Source organism: Schistocerca cancellata, chromosome 3 (genome assembly GCF_023864275.1).
Source record: "Schistocerca cancellata isolate TAMUIC-IGC-003103 chromosome 3, iqSchCanc2.1, whole genome shotgun sequence".
Classification (NCBI taxonomy): Eukaryota; Metazoa; Arthropoda; class Insecta; order Orthoptera; family Acrididae; genus Schistocerca; species Schistocerca cancellata.
In genome coordinates, this window is record NC_064628.1 from 64,523,517 (window position 1) to 64,547,550 (window position 24,034).

At 38.5% G+C, this 24,034-nt stretch overlaps 1 long non-coding RNA gene across 2 annotated transcripts in view; it reads left to right on the top strand.

Annotated features, from left to right (window-relative positions):
• LOC126176980 (uncharacterized) overlaps positions 1-23,572 on the top strand; it is a 117,867-nt gene extending 94,295 nt beyond the window's left edge. The window contains exons 2-4 of one of the 2 annotated variants that reach the window (XR_007535730.1): positions 13,109-13,228; positions 21,993-22,340; positions 23,420-23,572. This is a non-coding gene — a long non-coding RNA (uncharacterized LOC126176980). Of the gene's footprint in view, positions 1-13,108; positions 13,229-21,992 lie in introns of both variants that reach the window. The other variant, XR_007535729.1, reaches the window with a different exon arrangement.
• The last annotated feature ends 462 nt before the right edge of the window (positions 23,573-24,034 follow it).

A 24,034-nucleotide genomic window follows, 5' to 3' on the forward strand; every position in this document is an offset into this window, starting at 1 on the left:
TACACTCTTTCCCTGCCTCCAATACATTAATATTACTGTACTCTGTCTTGAGGTTAGCTTTCACTCCCATTTCTGCAAGATTTTTAGCGTCATTTTTGCATCCTTTCTGTTCTGATGCGATACCATGTGATGGGCTGCTGTGGGGATATACTTTATTTTGTATCCACTTTGTACACCTGCACTAGTCATGGATGTGTTCACATGTCTCCACTGTTTGAGCGACCGAGTTGACCAGTGTCGGCGATAGTCCATTTTATTGACAACCTGCTGTCTTTATTTCAAAGATTTCTTACACTGAAGGTTGGTTCTGACCCTAGCGGTTGTCCCTTCCAGTGTGTCCCTTATTAATTCACATGTTACAACGTCCAGCACATTGAGTAATGTATTTCTGGTCACAGAATTTCAAATTCTGGTCTGTGAATGCCACCACATTTTTACTTTTACTATGATGATGCTCTAAAATGTTTTTGAAATGAAAAATCCATTCTTTATCGTTCCACTTTATTGGATACTTGCATAATAGTCTCTTGAGCTGTTCTTCCACCCTAGTTAATGATAATCTTGAGACTTTCTTGTATCTGATGTGGTTTCTTGTATTATTCAGTACTCAACCAAAATATGTAACAGTTACGTTTTTCTATCATCTGCCACAAAATGTCTTTAAAATCATCTGCTGCAGTAGAGGGTTACGTGTATCAGCATGTGGGCAGGACTAGATGAGCAACTGCTTGCAGTCCCGATTTGATGTCATGACAGAGAGAGGATGAAAATTATTCTATGGCACCCAATGTTTCAGTATTGGTAAGCTTTGGCATTCGAGTACCTGCGCCTCAAAAGATCTGGAGCAATAAGACCATTGAAGATCGGAGCTACATAATACATCACATATCCAGGAGTGGACAGGTTGGAAAAGTCTTACACAAAGTTAGGGCGTATTTCCATCAAGGAGGTGAATCACAGGTTCCTTGTAAAACTACTGGAGTGTGACAGAATGAAAACACCTAACTATACACTCCAGAATGAATTTTATAGTGTTTTACATATGCTTCGTGTATATCGTGTTTAGTGACAGATGAAACCAAGAGGGGGGTGGGGGTGGTTAATAACTACCCGGCCCTACATGTCCACAACGAATTCACATTAATTTTTCAAAACTTAGGCATCATGGTGTCGCACTGGCATCTAATTTTTCATTTCCAGCCGTGTTAAATTTAATTTAGAGGGCAAGTACACAATAGAATTGTACTTTCTTTGTTGCACTGTTGGATCTGATGTGGTTGATGGTGCCTGTAGCTCATCCCAATTGTGCAACAAATTCCAAAGACTTTATTTACTATTTGCAAAGTTTTATTTTTATCACTTTTTGAGATCATATTTAATACAAAAATTAAACTAAAATAAAAAAAAAATGGAATCATATTATTTTCTTGATCACCTAGTCTTTGACTTTGAAGCAGTCCAAACAATATAATTTATCACAGAATGTGCATTTCAACTCAGACTGTGGAGTTTGCCTCATGAGATATTGCCTTCCTGATTCACTTGTTAATCACAGAATCTCTGTTTCTCTGTCTACCTACATCTTCCAGAGAGAAGAATATTTCCTTCTGTACTTTTGTAGGAATATCGAGATCACTGATATGGACATTTGTTAGCTGTTCAACAATGTTGTCTGTGAACTGAGTTATCAATATATTTTTATTTCAGAGTGCATTGTAAAAACGTACTACATTTATTGTGCTCCAGTCAGTCAATATTTCTTGGGCTGCTTTTTGGTACAAACCTCAGGGGCTCAGCATTTATTTGCTGGGTATGGGCGTGGTGATCCCAGGGTTCCTGAGCTGGGGGCTGGTAAGTGCCGCCAGTCCTCTGTCACTGTAAGCTCTGGGCTAGCTTCAGCGACTACTGTGCGATGTGACGGTGGAACGTTGTGTGTCACAGCATATGGGGATTGTGGCTTAACTGCCCAGATTGTGAGGATGGTAGAAATCTCTATTAAAAAAATCCTCAGTTTCAATGTGTGCTGCATGCTGATGAGATGCTCGGCTTTTGGGGAGGAACATTCACTAGCAGCAGACACCTGACACCTGACACCTGACACACCTCGATATATACAGCTTACCCATGCAAGCGGGATCTCCCTCAGTGGGCTTCCTTCCCTACTGCTTGTGGGAACTCCATGAAGCTTAGATATGGGTTTTCTACTACCAGCAAGGTTGTTTGTTGGTCAGTATTAACACCCAAACTCCTAAGAGGGGTCATATCTGAATGTAAGCGAAAGTATTAACAGTAATGGACCCCACCCTATGGTAGATCATGATTTGTTGTGATGAAATGTGTAGACAGTTTTTTTGAAAAAAATCTTCTATATCTATAAAGCTCTGGCGGGACTTGGCAGGACAACTCAAATCTATCAGGAGTCTGCACAGAAGTACTCTATTGTTTGAGACTATAAGAGCTCCCCAGGTAAACAAACTGTTGACTGCCAAGCTACTTGGAGACTATCCCATCAACAGTGAGCTGCATACCAGGTTAAATAGTGTTAAAATTGTAACATGCTGGGACGTTATGGATATGGAAACAAATGAACTGAAATAGGAATGGAAAAGTGACTTGAGTGACTAGAGACAATTGAACTAAAGCACTGTAAGTGTTCATTGAAGTGATCAGCAAATTCACTCCTTCTTTTCTTTTTTTCTCTCTATCTCTCTCTCAGGTAAAAAATAAATTTGAACAAGTCACACTCTATCTTAAGTTCATTTTAGAAGCACTGTATTTGGAAGAGTTTAGAGTTTATGATCTTACATAATAAATAGAAAAGATCAAAACGTCTTTAGTACTTTCCACCAGTCTCACACAACTGTTAAAAGTGAAACCCTACGTTTTTTTCCCCCACCAGTACAGTGCATTTTTCCTAGAGTACAATTATAATTGGCGCAAAAGATGTTTGGCTCGGAAGATACCTGGTTTAGCTTGTGGTTGTTCCACAGGAATTAAGGCTGATGGCAGGAGCTCGATGCAGTAACAGCATTGGCCCCAAAATCATCTTCCTGACCAGATCTCCCATTGCCTGTAAACCTCTGAAATACTCCTTGGCCTCAATCTGATCTCCCCTGTGATCAGCAGCAATCAGTATTTAACTAATTTATCTTTTGACACTAGGTGCAACAAGGAGCAGGACGCGCAATTGGCAGTATGATCTGACTGATTTTTATGTCTGTAAATCATCTCAGTTGCCAACATGTGAAGAATCACTGCCTTGAGAAAAAGAAAGTGAAACAAAATGATTCACTTCTTCTTGCAGTAGTGCTGAACACACCACCTGCTGTACAAGAGAGGGTCACACCACATTTACATTGCCCCCAGTCTCCGGACTTATGCTCCTAGTAAAACATTGCCTCTACCGCTTTGAGCGGGACAATGCTCCTAGTAAAACATTGCCTCTACCGCTTTGAGCGGGACATCGTTCCTGAATTGGTTTGCTCTTAGGGTTTACAAGCGATAGGAAATTGTGTGGATACAGTCAGCAACAGCTTCAAAATATTAGCAGGCCTGCTATCGAAAGGTGGACAGCTTGTGCCTATACAAAACTCATGCTCCTTGTGTCTCAGTTCTGCTCTGCTAACCTCGTAGCCAGCATCTCAAACCTGTCGGCATTTCTCAATGTGTCCACTAATTCTACATATGTTCAAGTGCCTCTTTTGCAACTTCAGATGTGTAATGTTTAACTGAAAACTCATTGGGCCATGAGCCTATACAATTGACATCACACCTGTTCTGCAGAAATGTAGATTTATTTTCTGAAGATTTTCCTGAAAAAGAGAAAATAACAGTGACCACATGAAAACTTCTTACTACACTAGGTGGTGGTGCACAAGGAGGACGGTCAACAAGCCTGACATAATCATCTAGCATTGCCTGAAAATTTGAATCCACTGTTTGAGCTGATAGTCTTTCGTTTCAGTGTATCATTTGAAGCTGCTCTGGGAGTTTATATTTTTAAAGTAAGGACTTCTATCTGATTTCTCAAAGGTGCGAGTGGATCACTACCACTCGCTTTGCCTCCACCCTCCATCTGCAAGCACGTGGTACATATTTTTCCACCAAGGATGGAGACCAGAGTTTCACTTATGACGAAATAAGAAGGCACCTCAGTGGTGAACCCAGGATTCTTGGACACCACAGCAGACTTGTGACTGCAGGTTATGATGAACCCACAAAATACAGTGGCAGCACGAAACTCGAGGCTCAGAGCTGTGGGGAGAGGTCACAGGTTGCAACAGTGCAGCCAAACTTTGCTCAACATGGGTGGCGAAATGTGTGGCCTCAGCAGAGCACCGAGTGAGGTGGCACAGTGGTTAGCACGCTGGACCCACATTCAGCCATCCAGATTTAAGTTTTACATGATTTCTGTAAATCTCTCCAGGCAGGTACCAAATTTTAGGCAGAGGTTGCAAAACAACACTTTAAAACTTTATCATTCCATTATCTAGTAATGTGTTGGAGAAATGGACACCTAAATATTTCTGTGCAAACTTTTGTTTTGTTTATATTATCATGATGGTTGGTCTTCCACGTGTAAGTGGAAGACAAAATATTTCAGCATTTACAGGGAAAGTAGTTATTTGAAATTTTGTAAAATTGTTGTGCCAGAAAACACACAGAAAAAGACAAACATTTTGGTTTATGTATGCCTGATATCAGGAATTACATTTAAGTTATGAAGTACTACTAACTGCACGACATAGAACTATATCGTCCATTTATGATATACAATAAGTTATTGGAAATTGAAGAAAAGCATTGCTGAATCTCCTAACAGGAGTGTATTTATTTCAGACAGGCAATCTGTCATCCTCCTGTATTCAAGCACTCAGTTAGTATTGCAAAAAATCATTCATGAAGCTACCAAGTAAGTTGCACCACACAATAACAGTGCAGTTAAAGTGTTTTTAATGTGATTCGAAATGAAGAGTGTCACGGTCAATCAGTACATTTTGTTCACCATAGTAAGTAATAGAATTCTTTTGTCTCCAATAATACCATAAAGGAAAACTACCAATGATGGAGTTCATCCCTCATGCAAAACAAAGTGACATAATCTGCACACAAACGGAAAATAACCAACAATGTGTGATCTAAAAGTATCCACTTAATTAAGATTATTTCTTTATTTTGTAGAGGGAGGAATACATGCAGTTCAGTAGCTGTCATTGACTTGTAGCTGAGAAGGAACACGAGCTACTGGTGTAACACAAGCCTATAGGCATGCATTGCCAAAATGGCATCAGAAACTGTTGAAAGGAAAATGTGTGATCTATGTGTTGAAAGGAAAAGCAATGTTTGAATCCCTGGTAGACTTCTAACAGCTGTTATTTTGTGCACAACCCCCAAAGTCAAAAACTAATTCTTACACCTACAATAATATTCTTCTAAGTGCTGACAAATCTTTGAGTGACAGAAGGAAGCAGTGCTGAAAGACTCCAAAAATGTTCAGCACAGGATGAGGTTGTCCACTCAGACAGCCACAGAAGTTTTTATAAACTGCAATTCTGTGGTGTATGGAAGCATGTAGTTGACTTGAGTGCCATCTGAAACTAATTGGGTGCAGAGGGCTTAATGCCATCCAGGCCTTGTGAGTCTGCAGTGGAGCACCAACACTTTCCACATATTAGGCTGTATGGTGTCAGTATGCCAAAAATTATGCTTGGCTAGTTGGACTGAGAGTCCAATGTGACACCACATGGTCTGTGGTTCATTGCAGTTTATCAACAAATTTCAGGAATGTTATTTACTGTTGATAAATAATTTTATTTTTGACAGTGGTTTCAAATAAGATTCTACACAAGTTTTAGAAACAAAAACTAAACAAAACAATGGAAAATCCTGGATGGAACACTTTCAGCCTATTACCTGAACCTACCTTTCTATATAAAAGCTGCTAACTATTTCGTGCACCGACTCACCACAGTTCCTGTCCCTTTACCACATGGTGCCATACTCATCACTGTTGTTGACACCACCTTTTATGCTAACCATCACTAATGCCCATGGCCTTTTCGTTATTGAACACGACCTTTCCCAATATGTGACGGATTCCAAACTTACTCCATGTGCTCACCCTCAATTACTTCTCCTTTGAAGGAATCACCTGCAAACAAATATGGGGTATGACAGTGTGCCCTGCGTGGCACCATCCTATGCTCACTGATTCATCCTACCCACCCAGAATCCAAAACCCCTCATCTGGTTGAGATTCACTGATGACATCCTCGTGATCTGGACTGAGGGTGAGGACACTCTATTGACATTCCTCCAGAACCTCAACAATTTCTCCCTCATTTGCTTCACCTGGTCCCCTTCAATTCAACAAACCACTTTCCTTAACCTCAAAGATGGTCGCATCAGTACCTCCGTCCATATCAGACCTACCACCCACCAGCAATACCTCCATTTCGACAGCTGCCACACGTTCCGTACCGAGAAGTCCCTTCCGTACAGCCTAACCACTCATGGCTGTCCCATCTGTAATAACAAGCTGTCCTTTTTGCAATATACTGAGGGTTTCACTCAGGCCTCCGCAGACTGTAATTATCCTCCCAACTTTGTACAGAAACAGATCTCCAGTGCCTTATCTCTCCAGTCTCTCACAGTCTCCTTTCCGACCACGGCAAGCATTCCCCACATGACTCAGTGCCACCCAGGACTAGAGCAACTGAATCACATTCTCCTCCCGTGTTTTGACTATCTCTCACCCTGACTTGAAATTAGGAATGTCCTACCTACTAGTAGCCCCCCTCCCCCCACTTCCCCACAGTATTCTGCTGTCCTCTGAACTTATACAATAGCCTTGTTCATCCCTACACAACTTCTGCTTCCAACACCCTTGCCTCATGGCTCATATCCTGTAGTGGACCTAAAAGTAAGACCTGTGCTATGTATCCTCCAATCATCACCTACTCCAGTCCAGTCACAAGCATCACCTATCCCATCAGAAGAGGGTTATCTAGGAAACTATTTGTGAAATCTACAAACTAAGCTGTAACCACTGAGCTTTGTTCTACATGGGCGTGACAACCAACAAGCTGAACAAGCTGTCCAGTCACCGACAAACTGTGGCCAAGAAACAGGTGGGCTACTCAGTTGCTGAGCATGTTACCCAACACAGAATTCTTCATTTCAATGACCGTTTCACAGCCTGTGCTGTCTGAATCCTTCCTACCAACATCAGCTGTTCTGAGTTGCACAGATGTGAAATCCCTGTGGTATCCTATGTTCCCGTAATCCCCCTGGCCTCAACCTTCATTAGTCCCTATCCTTCACCCACCTTTCCTCTTCCCTGTTCCTATTCCAATACTATACGACCTTCTATTCCACCATTGCACCCACTAGTCTCCCTCCCTCCCCTTCTCTTATTTTCGACTCTCCCCGTCCTGTTTAACATCCTGACTGCACCTAGCTGCCCTATCCATGTCCCTGCATGCTCCTGCAAGCAGCATTTTACAATCAAGCAACCCTGGTATCCTTCCGCCTCACCTACCAGATGCTTCTCCCGCCATGTACTGTTGCTCACGGTCTGGCTCCAGCAGCCATAGACATTGGTCATGCTTTGTGTGTGTGTGTGTGTACATTTTCTTATTCAGAAGAAGATATTTTGGCCAAAAGCTTTCTTATTTGGCAGTCTTTTTGTTGTTTCTGTCTGCGACTCAACATCTCCTCTGTAGAGTGAGTATCAGGCTGTCATTTTCATAATGTTGTCAAAAAGAAAATAAAGTTTCAGGTAATTTTTTTTTTTGAAATATCGCATCTTCTTAGTCATACCACAAATCTGTGCACCTCGAAGATGCAATCCAAACTGTGTAATTTATCAGAGGTCGGATACTTGAATTTGATTGGTTTTTCATGTTTCATTTATGGTGAGATTATTAGAGCTGAACTTAGAAAGTGGAGTTTTGCTCATGGCATATTACGTGCCTGGTCAGGGCTAATCATAACACTTAAAACATCTCCATCTTCCTTGCTTATGTAGATCTTTCAGGTGGTGGGATATTTCCTGCTGTACTTGTGTAGGAATTACAATATTATTGATACCAATCCCTGTTAGACATTTAACAAGTTTATTTGGGCTAGCTGATGAATACTTTTTTGTTCGCAAATTCATAGTAAACATGTGCAGCAATTACTTTGCTCAAGCCAATCAATATTTCTGTGTATTACTTTTTGATACAATTTTACTCCCCAACTCAGAAAAGTAGGCCAGCTCTTCTTTGGATATACAAACTTAGTTAACAGTTTGCGTTTTTTAATACTCTGCTCCACACAGAGGTGATGGTAAATATGTCAAGGAGGAGTAAATCATGTGGTGAAATAATGGCCTCATGTGGCCTAAATGGCTGGAAGCTAATGTCAGTGGCCCTGTGAGACTGTGTTGCCTCAATTTCTGCCAAAAAATTTGACTAACAAACTGCAAGCAGGGATTCCTGACTGAAAATGAAGGAAAAAAGGTCGTATGGACATGTGACCAGAAATGCATTGTTGCCATGGTAGATAGTGCTGACGAGTGAAATTTCCTCTGACTACATGCCATGGCTGTAGCCCACAGATGATGATTTTGCAGACTGATGATGCCAGTTCTGGTAAAGATTGCTTTGTTGGTAAGGAGGACTGATGACAGAAATCCCATAATTGTGATGGTCTGGTGCAAACACCACTGCTGCTGATAGTCCTTGCATTCACTGCAGACGTTAGACATGGTAGTGGTTCTCATGTGGGATACAGGTAATTGTACTTTGGCTTACACCATGCTGGCAGGCCACTTGTCTGGAGCTTGTACTGAGGTTTGCCTCAGTATCCTGTAGAACCCAGTTGTCCAAATCCGGTGTATGCACAGTCCCCCACAGCCCTGCACGTTCGTTCGCAATCACACAGGTTCCCAGAAAGGGCTTGAAATGTGTGATGTGGTTGGTGTCTGTGATGATACCTGTTTTAGTACAGCCGTGCTGCCTCTCAACCATTTCCATCTGCTTGGCTGTCCACAGACACCATCTTGGCTTGTTCCCGACATGAATACAGGATAGTTCTGCTGCTAACAGTATGCTGAGTCAATCACACATCCTGCAGCGCAGGAGGACAATGTGCATGTGGTCAGAGGAACTTTCATGTGTCAGTGCCACCTACCGTAGCACTATGTCTTTCCAGACACACAGCATGAATGAAAATTTCTTTTCAGTCCATTTGTGGTGTTTAAGTTGTTAAAGTAACCAATGCCCAGACTTTCCTTCAATGGACATTTATCTGTGATGTACACTGCTGGGCATTAAAATTATAATACCATGAAAGGGACCTGCAGCAAACATCTAATTGGCATGGAGTTTGCTATCTGCTCATATATGCAAATCATTACCATTTCAGCACAACCTCAGAAAGTAGTCTGGAGTAATGCTGTCTTCATTCTGCATACAAGTAAAGAAAACACAGTGAGTTTATCATTCAGAAATCCCATTTGAATATCGGTTGTTTGTTAGATGGTTGTGTTATCCTTCATGTCATGTCGAGAAAAGCCCACCAGTACTCGTTGGAATTTGACAGCTGCCTAGTCAGACTGGTTTATGTTTCCATAGTATTGCTGCTGCCATTGGTCTGGATTCCACAACTATGGCATTCACGAGTTGAGCAGAGTCATACTCAATACCAAGCAGGACCTCAACAACCGGAAGTGACTTGAGTCCGAAAGGACAACATATTGTTCACTCTGCTGTGTGGTGTTGCACAACCCTGTCCTGTACCTTGTGTCAGGAAATGGGCTCGTTTATAGCAAGTCGCATATCCACAGGGACCGTATGATGACGTCTGGAACAGGTTATCCACTTCTCAGTTACTCATTTTGGCATCTGCTATTGATTCAAATTCTGGAATATTTTCTTTGTCTTCTTTGCTGAAGGAATTTCAGAAAACCATATTTAGTAACTCCACTTTAGTGCTCCTGTCATCAGTAATATTACCATTGGTTTCGCATGTTCAGGGTGTTGGTTGTGTCTTGCCACTGGTGTATTTTATGTCTGACCACAATCTGTTTGGATTTTCTGCTAGATATCAAGATAGAGCTTTGTTGTGGAAACTGTTAAAAGTATCTCACATTGAAGTAAGCACTAAGTTTCGAGTTTCAGTAAAACATCACCAGTCTTGGAGATTGGTAAAGAAAATGATTCTTTTGTTACTTGCAGCCTTGTATGTCAGATTTATATCCCTTTTTAACAATAAGAAGTATACAAATTTTAGAAAAAAATAATTTTGGTACTACCATTTACAAATACAGGGTGTTACAGAAAGGTACGGCCAAACTTTCTGGAAACATTCCTCACAAACAAAGAAAGAAAATATGTCATGTGGACATGTGTCCGGAAATGCTTACTTTCCATGTTAGAGTACCAACGTGACTTCTAACACTTGTTGGATGAACCATTCGCAGAAGTGTACCCGTGGAGGCCGATCAGCTGCTGATAGTGCCTGCACACGCTGTACATGGTATGGAAACAACTGGTTCTCCCGTAGCACTCTCCATACAGTGACGTGGTCAGCGTTGCCTTGTACAGCAGCAACTTCTCTGACGCTGACATTAGGGTTATCGTCAACTGCACGAAGAATTGCCTCGTCCATTGCAGGTGTCCTCGTCGTTCTAGGTCTTCCTCAGTTGCGAGTCATAGGCTGGAATATTCCGTGCTTCCTAAGACGCCAATCAATTGCTTCGAACGTCTTCCTGCCGGGACACCTTCGTTCTGGAAATTTGTCTCGATACAAATGCACCGCACCACGGCTATTGCCCTGTGCTAATCCATACATCAAACGGGCATCTGCCAACTCCGCATTTGTAAACATTGCACTGACTGCAAAACCACGTTCGTGATGAACACTAACCTGTTGATGCTACGTACTGATGTGCTTGATGCTAGTACTGTAGAGCAATGAGTGGCATGTCAACACAAGCACCGAATTCAACATTACCTTCCTTTAATTGGGCCAACTAGCAGTGAATCGAGGAAGTACAGTACGTACTGACGAAACTAAAATGAGCTCTAACATGGAAATTAAGCGTTTCCGGACACATGTACACATAACATCTTTTCTTTATTTGTGTGTGAGGAATGTTTCCTGAAAGTTTCGCCGTACTTTTTTGTAACACCCTGTATATCAACACTGAAATTATGTTGGTTTGTGTGTTAGTATGTCTTTAAAATGGTGTTGAAGCTTACAAGTTTTTTAACTCTTTGCATTTTAAACAATTGGCCATTATGTTGGCAGTATTTTCCAGAGATTTCTTTTTCAAAATTCTGTGTACTTTTTACATAAATTGTATTACATAAACAAACTTCTGCATTCCTGGATTTTAAGCTGTTTAATTGACTGAACATAAACAAGTTTACATGGATTTAACTTTGTACAGAATCATAATTTTATATAACAAATGAGATGATGAACTTGGTCTCCTCAGGCCATTAAGTTAACTTCAAATGATTTAAATAATGATTAAAATATGTGAAAGCAAAAAATATAATCATAAGTATAGAACAACATACTAAAAATTATCATGTACTTCACTAGGAATGTGTTATCATCTACTTTTATATGAATTTTATACAACAAGGGTAAATCAAAAATAAATGAGATTTCTGTTTCTGAGTGCCTACTGTGGGAGGAGTGAGCCTGCACTTCTCATTCTTGGGAGGGGCCATTAGGAATTCCACATTCCCACTCAGTGAAGTTCATAATGTCAGAGCAGCAGATACACCCCTGCACTGCACAATGCATAATTATAAAATTTCTTGCTTGTCAAGTAGTTCAAGTGACAGAAATTTTTCAGCGATTGACTGCACAGTTCATGAACCAAACATTGTCAAGGATTCGTATTTGCGTGACATAAAGAATTCAAGAAGGATGAGAATGAGTCGAAGATTAGGGACATGTTTGCTGCCCTCAGACCGACGTTATGGACGAAAACATTCACACAGTAAGAGTCATCCTCAAAGAAAATTGACAGTTGAATGTATCTGAAATTGCAGAACAGGTCGGAATACGTTATGGGAACTGTCAAGCAATGATCAGAAACGACCTAAAGTTCCATAAAGTGTATGTCAGATATGTCCCACACTATTTGACCACAGAACAGAAATTGAGATTTTTGGAGGTCTGACGGAGGCTTTCAGCAGTGATTGTGAAAGAAGGTGATCCATCTTTTAGATGGTTCATCACCTGTGATGAAATGTGGGTCCACCACTACACTCTTGAGTTATAACAAGCCAGTGTGGTGTGGCAAAGGAAAGGGGAGACAGCCCTAGTGAAAGCCAAGACCTGGCTGTCAAATAGCAAGGTTCTTTCAACTATTTTCTTTGACCAGTGAGGCCTTTTGATTGTTGTACATGAGCAATGCACTATCAGTGCTGCTTACCACTGTGAGCTATTGAACCAACTGATTAGAGAGACTGTCCTCCCCCATGACAATGCAAGGCACCATGCTGCAACTCTAATGATCTCAAAACGTGAAGAAATGCTCTCCACTGAAATTGATCATCCTCCCTAAGCCCATGTCTATTGCCCTGCAACTTTCATTTGATTCATTCGCCTAGAGAAACTGTAGGAGGCCAACAATTTGAAGATACGAATGCGTGGAGCAGTTCATGCGCAGTTGGATCCTGACAGCCAACTTCAGTCTACGATGCTAGTATAAAACATCCTACCTTCTCACTGGATAAAATGTATTTCTAACGGAGGAAACTCTGCAGAAAAATAAATTATATTTGCCTTTTATTTTACAGTATATTTTTAAATAAAATCCTATTTATATTTGATTTACCCCCATAATATGCTCAACTATTAGCTAAAACTATTTTTAAAGGCTAACCTGTGAGTTATAAGTCTGTTGGTAGAAAAGATATTATAAACAGGTTAGAAAGCAGTTTCAATGAATAATCTAGAAATAACATAATGCCTTTGTGTTGCAGTTGGTACATAACTGTTATGGAAGGAAAATGACAAGTTAGATATGTTTTTGCTGTACTATATCAGCTATTATTTTAGCTGTCCTGTGTTTCAGTACTACATATTCTTGTTTTAGGTGCTGTGTCCGAGTACACCTGCACCTTAACCTAGGAAGTAGATATATAACCTGAAGGCCCTTATGTATTCCACCAAATGAAAGACTGCAATTCCATTTCAGCTCAGTATTCCCATAAAGGTAAGAGCTTAGACTGAAAAAAAAAATAGTTATTGCATTTATCATTACATATTAAGTATTTGCTTGCACTCAGTGCAAGCTTCTTATAGTAAAAGCATTGTCTGGGAACAAATTCTAAAAAGTTTATGTATATTATTGTGTGTTTGTAAATTGAATATGTTTCAAACCAATATAATATATCTGTCCATAAGATTTATAACAATTGTATTTGTTTTTCATAATTATTGTAAGGTAAGTGGTTTCACCAGTTTCTTATCAAAGCTAGACTAGAAAAGTAGAGAAAGAGATAATAGAGGAAGAGGAAGAAGAGGTTGAAAGATAAAGAAAATATTTCAGTCCTTGGCAGCTACAGTTGGGTATTAAATATACTTAAGAGCGTTAAGAAATTTTGTTTTTGAAGTTACTTAAAGTCCCACACTCAGTATATGGGCATAGGGGGCCAGATGCACCACCACTCATGGCAATGTTCAGGAGAGGTTGTTTGCCATTGCCTTCCACTGATCTGGTGGATGAAAGGAAGGGAGAGGGTGAAATTAACATCCCTGTCCAATGGATGGATCATCAACAACGTCATATGCTCTCATTTCATGAGACACTGTGGATAGATCTGATATTTAATCCAGGACATTGGCACAAACACTGGTGATCAGGAGCTTAACATCACCATCTTCCTTTTATCCACTACCAAGATTCAAACATACAAACTTCCAAGTCGAGCACCACCACAGAAGAAACCATTGGTGCCCTCAGTTACGGAGGCAGGTTTAGAAAATTACATGTGATGCTAATTACATCCCTACATAGCACTCATCAAACTTTAGGTGAACCTAAAATTTAAGGGAAAAATACAGGGCTATTACAAATGATTGAAGCGATTTCATAAATTCACTGTAGCTCCATTCATTGACATATGGTCACGACACACTACAGATACGTAGAAAAACTCATAAAGTTTTGTTCGGCTGAAGTCGCACTTCAAGTTTCTGCCGCCAGGCCAGGAAGTGGGAGAATACAAGGTCTACCAGTCAGGAGTCAAAGCAAGAATAGCACAATGGGGTGTAGGGCCTTACATGGCCTCCACGCTCTCCCGACTTAACCCCATGCGATTTCTTTCTGTGGGGTTATGTGAAAGATTCAGTGTTTAAACCTCCTCTACCAAGAAACGTGCCAGAACTGCGAGCTCGCATCAACGATGCTTTCGAACTCATTGATGGGGACGTGCTGCGCCGAGTGTGGGAGGAACTTGATTATCGGCTTGATGTCTGCCGAATCACTAAAGTGGCACATATCAAACATTTGTGAATTCCTAAAAAAACTTTTTGAGTTTTTGTATGTGTGTGCAAAGCATTGTGAAAATATCTCAAATAACAAAGTTATTGTAGAGCTGTGAAATTGCTTCAATCATTTGTAATAACCCTGTATGATTCTTTTTTAATTCCCTGAAAGTTTCAGAAATATTTCCTCTAACTCCTTGTGACAGTACAACAGGCTGTAAATGAAAAGGGAAGACCTTCTCTCCAATTTTAGTGAAGTACATAGCACTGACATTTGACATATGTTTATCAGAATGAAGGATAAGGAGGTATCATACACTGTGTTGTTCTAGTAATGTAAATCTTCCATGGATTATATAATGTTCTTTTTCATGTAAATAATAATAATAATAATAATAATAATAATAATAATAATAATAATAATAATAATAATGGTTCAGGACACAACTAAAGAAGCCTCGGACAAGCGCCGTCATGGTTGGGGACGATGCTTGAACCCTATGCCTGCCCACAATGGTAACGACACTGCTAGCCAACTGGAAAATGATTTAAATCCAAATAGAGGTGTTTTGCAGGACATGCTTCCTGCGACCACCCTAGAAGGAAAACAAAGACAGAGGTTGAGGTGGTCAGATGAAGTTAATCGACACCTCATGTTCTGTTATTACCAAGCAACAAATCTAGGAACCAACACAACTGGATACCGATCACAAGTATACACAACATTTATTACCAGATACCCAGAATTAAAATTTTTAACAGAACAACGACTAGCTGATCAGATCCGTGTAATAAGCAAAAATAACAGGATACCCCAGTCAGAATTAGAAAACATCAAACAACAAGTACAACAGATACTGGAACAAAATAATGTGCAATCAGAAGAAGAAGAAGAAGAAGAAGAAGAAGAAGAAGAAGAAGAAAATACAGTAATGGACTCAAACATCCCAGAGCAAACAAACAAAGAACAACACACATCAATTAAACAATCAGAGGAAAACGAAATCTTAAGACAGCCACCAGAACAAGCGCAAATAGAACACGAAGTGACACACATGTTAGATATAGAAGAAAAATTTCAGCTGACATATATAGAATACAAAGACACAAATACAGACATTAGACCATTCTTGCATAGACTGCCAAATAACCCACAAGTCGAAACAACAATAAAAACTATCAACACAATCATGCACAACTATGGAAGAGTTACAACTACTTGTTTATATAGGAGCACTCACTACACTAAATATACACACTAGGCAGAGATCAGAACCAACCAACACACAGAAGAAACCCACAAAACCAGCATGGCAACACAGGCTACAGATCAGAATAGAAAAACTGAGAAAAGACATCGGACAGCTAACACAATTTATAAGAAATGAAATGTCAGAAAAAAAAGAAAAAGGTTAGGTAAAATCTCACAACAAGAAGCGATAGAGCAATTAGATGAAAAGAAGCAGAAATTACAAGCATTGGCCAAACGACTTAGAAGATAGAAAAAAAGTGAAAATAGAAGGAAACAAAACCAAACATTCAACACAAACCAAAAGAGATTTTACCAGAAAATAGATAACACACACATTGAAATAGACAATCCACCAAACATAACAGACATGGAACACTTCTGGAGCAACATATGGTCAAACCCGGTACAACATAACAGGCATGCACGGTGGATACAAGCAGAAAGAGACACATACAAGATGATACCACAAATGCCTGAAGTGATAATTTTGCAACATGAAGTCACCTAAGCAATTAATTCTACTCACAATTGGAAAGCCCCTGGAAAAGATAAAATAGCAAATTTCTGGTTAAAGAAGTTCACCTCAACACATTCACATTTAACTAAATTATTTAACAGTTACATTGCAGACCCATACACATTCCCTGATACACTTGCACATGGAATAACTTATCTGAAACCTAAAGATCGAGCAGACACAGCAAACCCAGCTAAATATTGCCCCATAACATGCCTACCAACAATATACAAAATATTAACTTCAGTCATTACACAGAAATTAATGATACATACAACACAGAATAAAATTATAAATGAAGAACAAAAAGGCTGTTGCAAAGGAGCATGATGGTGTAAAGAGCAACTGATAATAGATGCAGAGATGACATATCAAGCTAAAACTAAACAAAGGTCGTCACACTACGCATACATTGATTACCAAAAAGCTTTTGATAGTGTACCCCACTCATGGTTACTACAAATATTGGAAATATACAAAGTAGATCCTAAATTGATACAGTTCCTAAACATAGTAATGAAAAATTGGAAAACCACACTTAATATCCAAACAAATTCAAATAATATCACATCACAGCCAATACAGATTAAGCGTGGAGTATACCAAGGAGACTCATTAAGTCCTTTCTGGTTCTGTCTTGCTCTGAACCCACTATCCAACATGCTAAATAATACAAATTATGGATACAATATTACTGGAACATACCCACACAAAATCACACATTTGCTATACATGGATGATCTAAAACTACTGGCAGCAACAAATCAACAACTCAACCAATTACTAAAGATAACAGAAGTATTCAGCAATGATATAAATATGGCTTTTGGAACAGACAAATGTAAGAAAAATACCATAGTCAAGGGAAAACACACTAAACAAGAAGATTACATATTGGATAACCGCAGCGACTGCATAGAAGCGATGGAAAAACAGATGCCTATAAATATCTAGGATACAGACAAAAAATAGGAATAGATAATACAAATATTAAAGAAGAACTAAAAGAAAAATATAGACAAAGACTAACAAAAATACTGAAAACAGAATTGACGGCAAGAAACAAGACAAAAGCTGTAAATACTTATGCTATACCAATAATGACCTACTCATTTGGAGTAGTGAAATGGAGAAACATAGACCTAGAAGCACTCAATACACTTACACAATCACAGTGCCACAAATATAGAATACATCACATACATTCAGTAACAGAAAGATTCACATTAAGCAGAAAGGAAGGAGGAAGGGGATTCATCGACATGAAAAACCTACATTATGGACAGGTAGACAATTTAAGAAAATTCTTTCTAGAACGAGCAGAAACTAGCAAAATACACAGAGCAATCACTCATATAAATACATCGGCTACACCACTGCAACTTCATAATGACTTCTACAACCCTTTAGATCACATAACATCAACAGATAACGAAGAAAGTAAATTGGAAAAATAAAACACTACATGGCAAGCACCCGTATCATCTAACACAGCCACACATCGATCAAGACGCATCCAACACATGGCTAAGAAAAGACAATATATATAGTGAGACGGAAGGATTCATGATTGCGATACAGGATCAAACAATAAACACCAGATATTACAGCAAGCATATTATTAAAGATCCCAATACCACAACAGATAAATGCAGACTTTGCAAACAATAAATAGAAGCAGTAGATCACATCACAAGCGGATGTACAATATTAGCAAATACAGAATACCCCAGAAGACATAACAATGTAGCAAAAATAATACATCAACAGTTTGCCTTACAACATAAACTTATAAAACAACACGTTCCCACATACAAGTATGCACCACAAAATGTACTGGAGAATGATGAATACAAATTATACTGGAACAGAACCATTATAACAGATAAAACACCACCACATAACAAACCTGACATCATACTCACCAATAAAAAGAAGAAATTAACAGAACTAATCGAAATATCCATACCCAATACAACAAATATACAAAAGAAAACAGGAGAAAAAATTGAAAAATACATCCAACTGGCTGAGGAAGTCAAGGACATGTGGCATCAGGATAAAGTTGACATTATACCAATTATACTATCAACTACAGGAGTCATACCACACAATATCCACCAGTACATCAATGCAATACAGCTACATCCAAACTTATATATACAACTACAGAAATCCGTAATTATTGATACATGTTCAATTACCCGAAAGTTCCTAAATGCAATATAACATATACCATACAGTTAAAAGGAAGTGACGCTTGATCAAGGTCCGCGTCACTTTCCATTTTTAACCAGACTTAACGTCTGAGAAAGTAAAGAAATAATAATAATAATAATAATAATAATAATAATAATAATATATTCAAATTTCCTTTCATGTGCCCCAAAGCAGCTAACATTACATACTTAGAAGCTTTACTGACATACAATTAAATTTTACAGACATTATAGTAATTAACAAATATATAAAAAGGTAAACATTTACCTTTAATGTAGGGAAAGTTACAGCAGCACTGGGAAAAATGTTTATTCATATAATTACTGCTTGCAGGGAACTTCTTCCCTACGGTGTTGTCATGTGAGTGATAGGATGGGTATTTATCTTTAATTCTTCACTATGTTGGTACATATTTATAGCCCTGTCAACAAAGACCAAAAATGCTCGATTAGGGAGGAAAAATCATGTAGTCTCAAATTTGTGCACAGTGCTAGGCAAGAGTGTTATGAACAACGTACTAAAAGCTAAGTAATGTCTTTCTTGAATAACTTGAAAACTTCAGCTTCTAACAAAAATGTTTCTCAGTACAAAATTAAATAATATTAAATTTCCTACAAAAAAATACTATTAATTTTTTATCTAGGACTAATAGTTTTTGCATTCAGGGGAGGGAAAAATTGCAGATTATTAAAGATATTGTTCTAACAGTATAACATTAAGTTTATCTTTAAATGAAGTGGGTCAAATACAAACATTAAATGTCTGTACCACATGTAAGTGCAGTGGAACCATATTAAGGGATAAATTGTATTCTGTGTGTGTAACAGCATGGAGGGGGAGATGTGCGGGGTGGAAGCATGATAGGTTGCCGTATAGTGTTCATGCACTTCCCTCCTTCATGGGTCTGCAAACTGAAGCAGGTGATCCCCCTCACCTCTGTCTACCTCACTACAGCATTAGAAGCAACTAGTGGGTGTTTCATAAAATTACACTCGCTGTCCACAGTGCGCCTTATGAATCGTCGGTAGTACAGTGTGCAGGGGGAGGAGGTGATATCGCACAAAATTATTTAACACTACACAGAATGAGGATATGAGTTATTAATAATCCTAACATAGGTAATTCATATGGGCAGACTATGTGTAATTTTTTTTTTTATTCAGTTTTACATTGCAGAGGAGAAATTGATTCTTAGGCATCCCATATGGTAGCTGTGGTATTCTTCCGCCATGAAAGGTAACTTCCCCTAACATGAAGACTGCTCGCTTTTTGGTTTACAGACAGACTATAACTCGTCAGAATTTCCTGTCCAGTTCTGTTATGTAAGGAGACAAAATAATTTCACTGAGTTCATTTTTATATCGTGAAGTTATTTTCGGTTTGTTGATTACTTATTTGCCATTGCTAAGCAAGGTGTTACGTAAAATATGTTCCTGTGTGTTAATTTGTGTGTGTGATGTGTATTGATTTGTGTGCGTGTGATGTTATCAGTGACATATATATTGTTAGTGGGAAAGGAACTGGATTGGTAAATGTGGCACCATTCCACGGTCTGTCATTGACAGGGTATCGTAAAGCTGCATAATTGTATTGTAGTTACTTGGTAGTGAATTATCTATGACAAAATTTTTCTGCATTTCTCTCACCATTGATTGTGTTATTGATAGACTGCATAAATCTTTTTCATTTAAGAATTGCTGGTGCTTGTAGAGCAGGCTGCACTGAATGGAGCCACTTACCACATATACACATGATATCTTCCAAGATGGGTGTGAATATGTTTGATGGAAGGAACTGATTGTGTTCAGGCCTAGAACAGTAATCTGCTGTAATGCATTGCTTGATGTATGTTGCAATATCTGAAATTCTGTAACACCTAGGTGATCTATTTCTGTTGCAGAGGGAGATAATTTAAGCCTCTGGGCTTCTTCAGATTATGGAGAGCTGAGGCTGGAGTGATGAATTTGATACCCCTCACACTGTGAAAAGTATCCCAGACAGTGAGTGTAGAGACAGTGAAATCGACATTGTTGAATACATATTGACAGCATGTCAGGAAATTTGGAAAAGTTCTTCAAAGTGGCAGACAGTTGAAAGCTCCAACTTTTGATCTTTTTTACATAATAGCTCACTTATCAACTGCAAATTATTCATTCAGTAAATGGAAAGTAACTTCACAGTATAAACACCAGACCAGTGAAATTACTTACTTGCATAAGAGAATTCGTGAACAGGAAATTCTGGGTAGGTATAATCTGTCTGTAAGCTGAAAACTGAGCAGCACTCACGGTGGGGATGGTGACTTTCCTGAAAGAACACTACAGCTACCACATGGGATGACTGAGAATCAATTTCTCCACTAGCAGTATAAAACTGAGCACAGAGAATTACATAGATTCTCTCAATATGCATTACTGGTATTAGTGTTATTAGTGACTCATATGTGCATTCAGTGTACTGTTCAAATGATGAGAAATCCAGGATGGAATGTCACAATTAGTCAATGTTACAATGTAATGTTCATTCACTTTGTGCAAAATCAAACCCCATTCCCCTTCCGTGTCCGGTTATGTCTGCACACTGCATTGTGAGTGATTCATAAGGTGCGCTGTGGATGGTAACTTTATGAAACATCCTGTAGTTGCTTCTTATGCTGTAGGGGGATAGATAGAGGGAGGGAATCACCTGCTTTAGTTTGCAGACCTATGAAGGAGTGAAGTGCAAAAACACAATCCGGCAACCAATCTTCTTTCACTCTTCTACACCACATATCTCTCTCCCCTCTCTGTTACACCCATGGAACATGTTTTATCCCTTAATACAGCTCTACTTCACATAGATGTAATACATACATTTAATATTTGTTTTTGACACACTTCATTTAAAGATAAACATTAATTCTCTACTGTTAGAACAACATTTTAAAATAATCTGCAATTTTCCATCTCCTGAACATGGAAACTGTTGGTCCTCAAGAAAAAAATGAAGAGGACCTTTTTTTGTTGGAAATTTAATCTAGTTTAAATTTTTACTGGGAAGCATTTTTGCTATAAGCTGTGGTTTTTGAGTTATTTGTGAAATGCATAAAAAAGTTTCTTTCAAACCCGCCCTACTCCAAAGCTCACATCATAGTGTTCTGACAACCAACATTTCTCTGAATATCTTTGTTTTAATTACAGTTAAATACAACTTGTGTGAAACAAACTTGGCAATACTCTTCATGTTTAACCCACTGATGATCCTCTCCTTTCTTTTCTACTTTGTAACTGACATTCGAGAAAAATAAAGTGCTATACACAGGTTTTAAAGTAATGCCATATTTACAGTATTTGCTTAACATATTTATTTGCTAACGTGTTCCTTGAAATTTTTATTGCACAGGAATCTACAGTAAACTCCTTCTTCAGGTTGTCTTGAATGATTATATCCATAAATTGTACAGTAGATTCCCCGTTTGTAATGTAATTTTCAATGTATTTTTTTTTTTGTCCATCACTGTAGCTGATTGGTCAACACTACAGAACCTTATGCAGGAGCCCTGGATTCGATTCTCGGAACTGCCAGAGATTTTTTCTTGGTGAGAGGACTGAAGCTAGAATAAACTCAGCCTCGTGATGCCAATTGAGTAGCCACCGTATTGAGAGGTAGCGGCTCCCTGGGCGAAAGTCGATAACAGTTCGGAGTGTGGTATGCTGACCCCATGCCGATCCCTACCGCATCCAATGATGAATAACCGAGGATGACATGGCAGTTGGTTGATTGATGCGTATATATATATTTTCAGAAAAGTGTACACCTCTTTCAGTTATATGCTCTGTAATTTAGGGGGGGAAAATCATATCATAAGAGGTAAGAGATAGTAACAACACTAATTTATGTTCTTTGAAATGGATTATATGTTATTTCTTTGTATCTGAACATTGCTGCGATATTTTGTGTTTTTTTTTTATTATTATTATACACATTTGTTCCTCTAATCACAAGTCTTGTTGTGTTTATGTTGTTGTGTAATACTTGTTGTTGTTCAACCTGTACATCATTTTTAAAGAAATAAAACTGTACTTGAAAATGACTACGAGTAAAACCTACTACTGGGCTTGCAAAGGGTGACACCATCAAGATGTAAAGACAATGCAGATATTACATAGGCCGGTTAATTAATTTTAATGGGAAACTGTTATTTGCTTGATCTGTTTTTTTAACATTTGGGAAAAAGTTTAGTGCTTGTTCATGTTTTTCACACATTTTACACATATTTTGACAACATATCAATGTTTTGTATTAGTACAGTGGCTGTTCTAGAAATATATGTTTGTTTAGCTACTGAGGATAATCTATTTGAGTGTGGAGCAATCCTCATTTTTCAGAATGTTGTCTAATAGGATTCACTCTCTTGCACTTATATTTATTTTCTGTAACCAAAAGTCAAACATTTATAAAACTGATTTATATTGGGTAATACGCTGTGAAATTTTAATAGTCTCATGGAAATCTAAGCAGCTGAAAAAAAAAGAAAAAAAATGTATGTGATACACTCACGGAAATCTAAGAAGCTTAAACAAAAAAAATTGTATCTAATACTCTTTTTGTGTAATATTTTCTTGTGTTTTTCTTTGTGATATCTTAATTTCTTTTCACTTTTTATTTTATATAAATTATGGAAACACTTTGACAAAAAGACTTTTTAAAGAATGTGTGCAGTGCAGTATCAGGACTGTGTGTTGAAAATGACAAAATCTTTTGTTGTAATAACCCTGAGATTAATATGCTGTACTACAGATATGTCAGTGTTGCACCAAGCATTACACATTTGTTGAACTCTTACTGTTCTTGCTGTATTCAAGTTTTATGCAATTTTTCTACAACTGTTTCTTGGATGATACTAACAATCATATTTTTAATCATGGAATTTTCTCTATTATTTTCAGACTGTATGGCTATGTCTGGCTTCCATATCTTTTATGCACACGGAGAAGGAGGGCAAACATTTTTCCCTTTAGTTGTTCGAATTTTGGTGCAGTATATAAGATTTTTACTTTTTAAGTTAACTGGTTATTTTGCTTCATTTTTGCCCAGTTATTTGCATAATTTCAATTTATGTGTTTCATTTTTGAGTATTTCTTCTCTCTCATATATAATCTCCCGTCCTCCCCTCCCTCTCCCTCCCCCCTCCTCCTCCCACTCCCTCTCCCTCCCCCCTCCTCCTCCCACTCCCTCTCATCCTCTTCTCCCCCCTGCTCTCTGTCCCCCCTCCCCCTTCTTTGTGAGATGGAAAATGATGTGTATCTTTCACCTTTGCCCTTCATTTTCTGTTTGTGAAACTGTCTATAAAACTTGTAACTGTTCTATAACACATGAACAACTGTATAAATAGTAACCAAATAATTAAAAGCTTGTTTACAAAATGGAGTGGATTGTATTTTCCAGACAGAAAATTCTATGCTAGTAACAGAACTTCTGCAAATGAGTTGAAGTTACATAAAAACTGAGTGTCCACAGTGGGCAAATCATAACCTACTGAAGCAAGTGTGGTGCCACCAGTG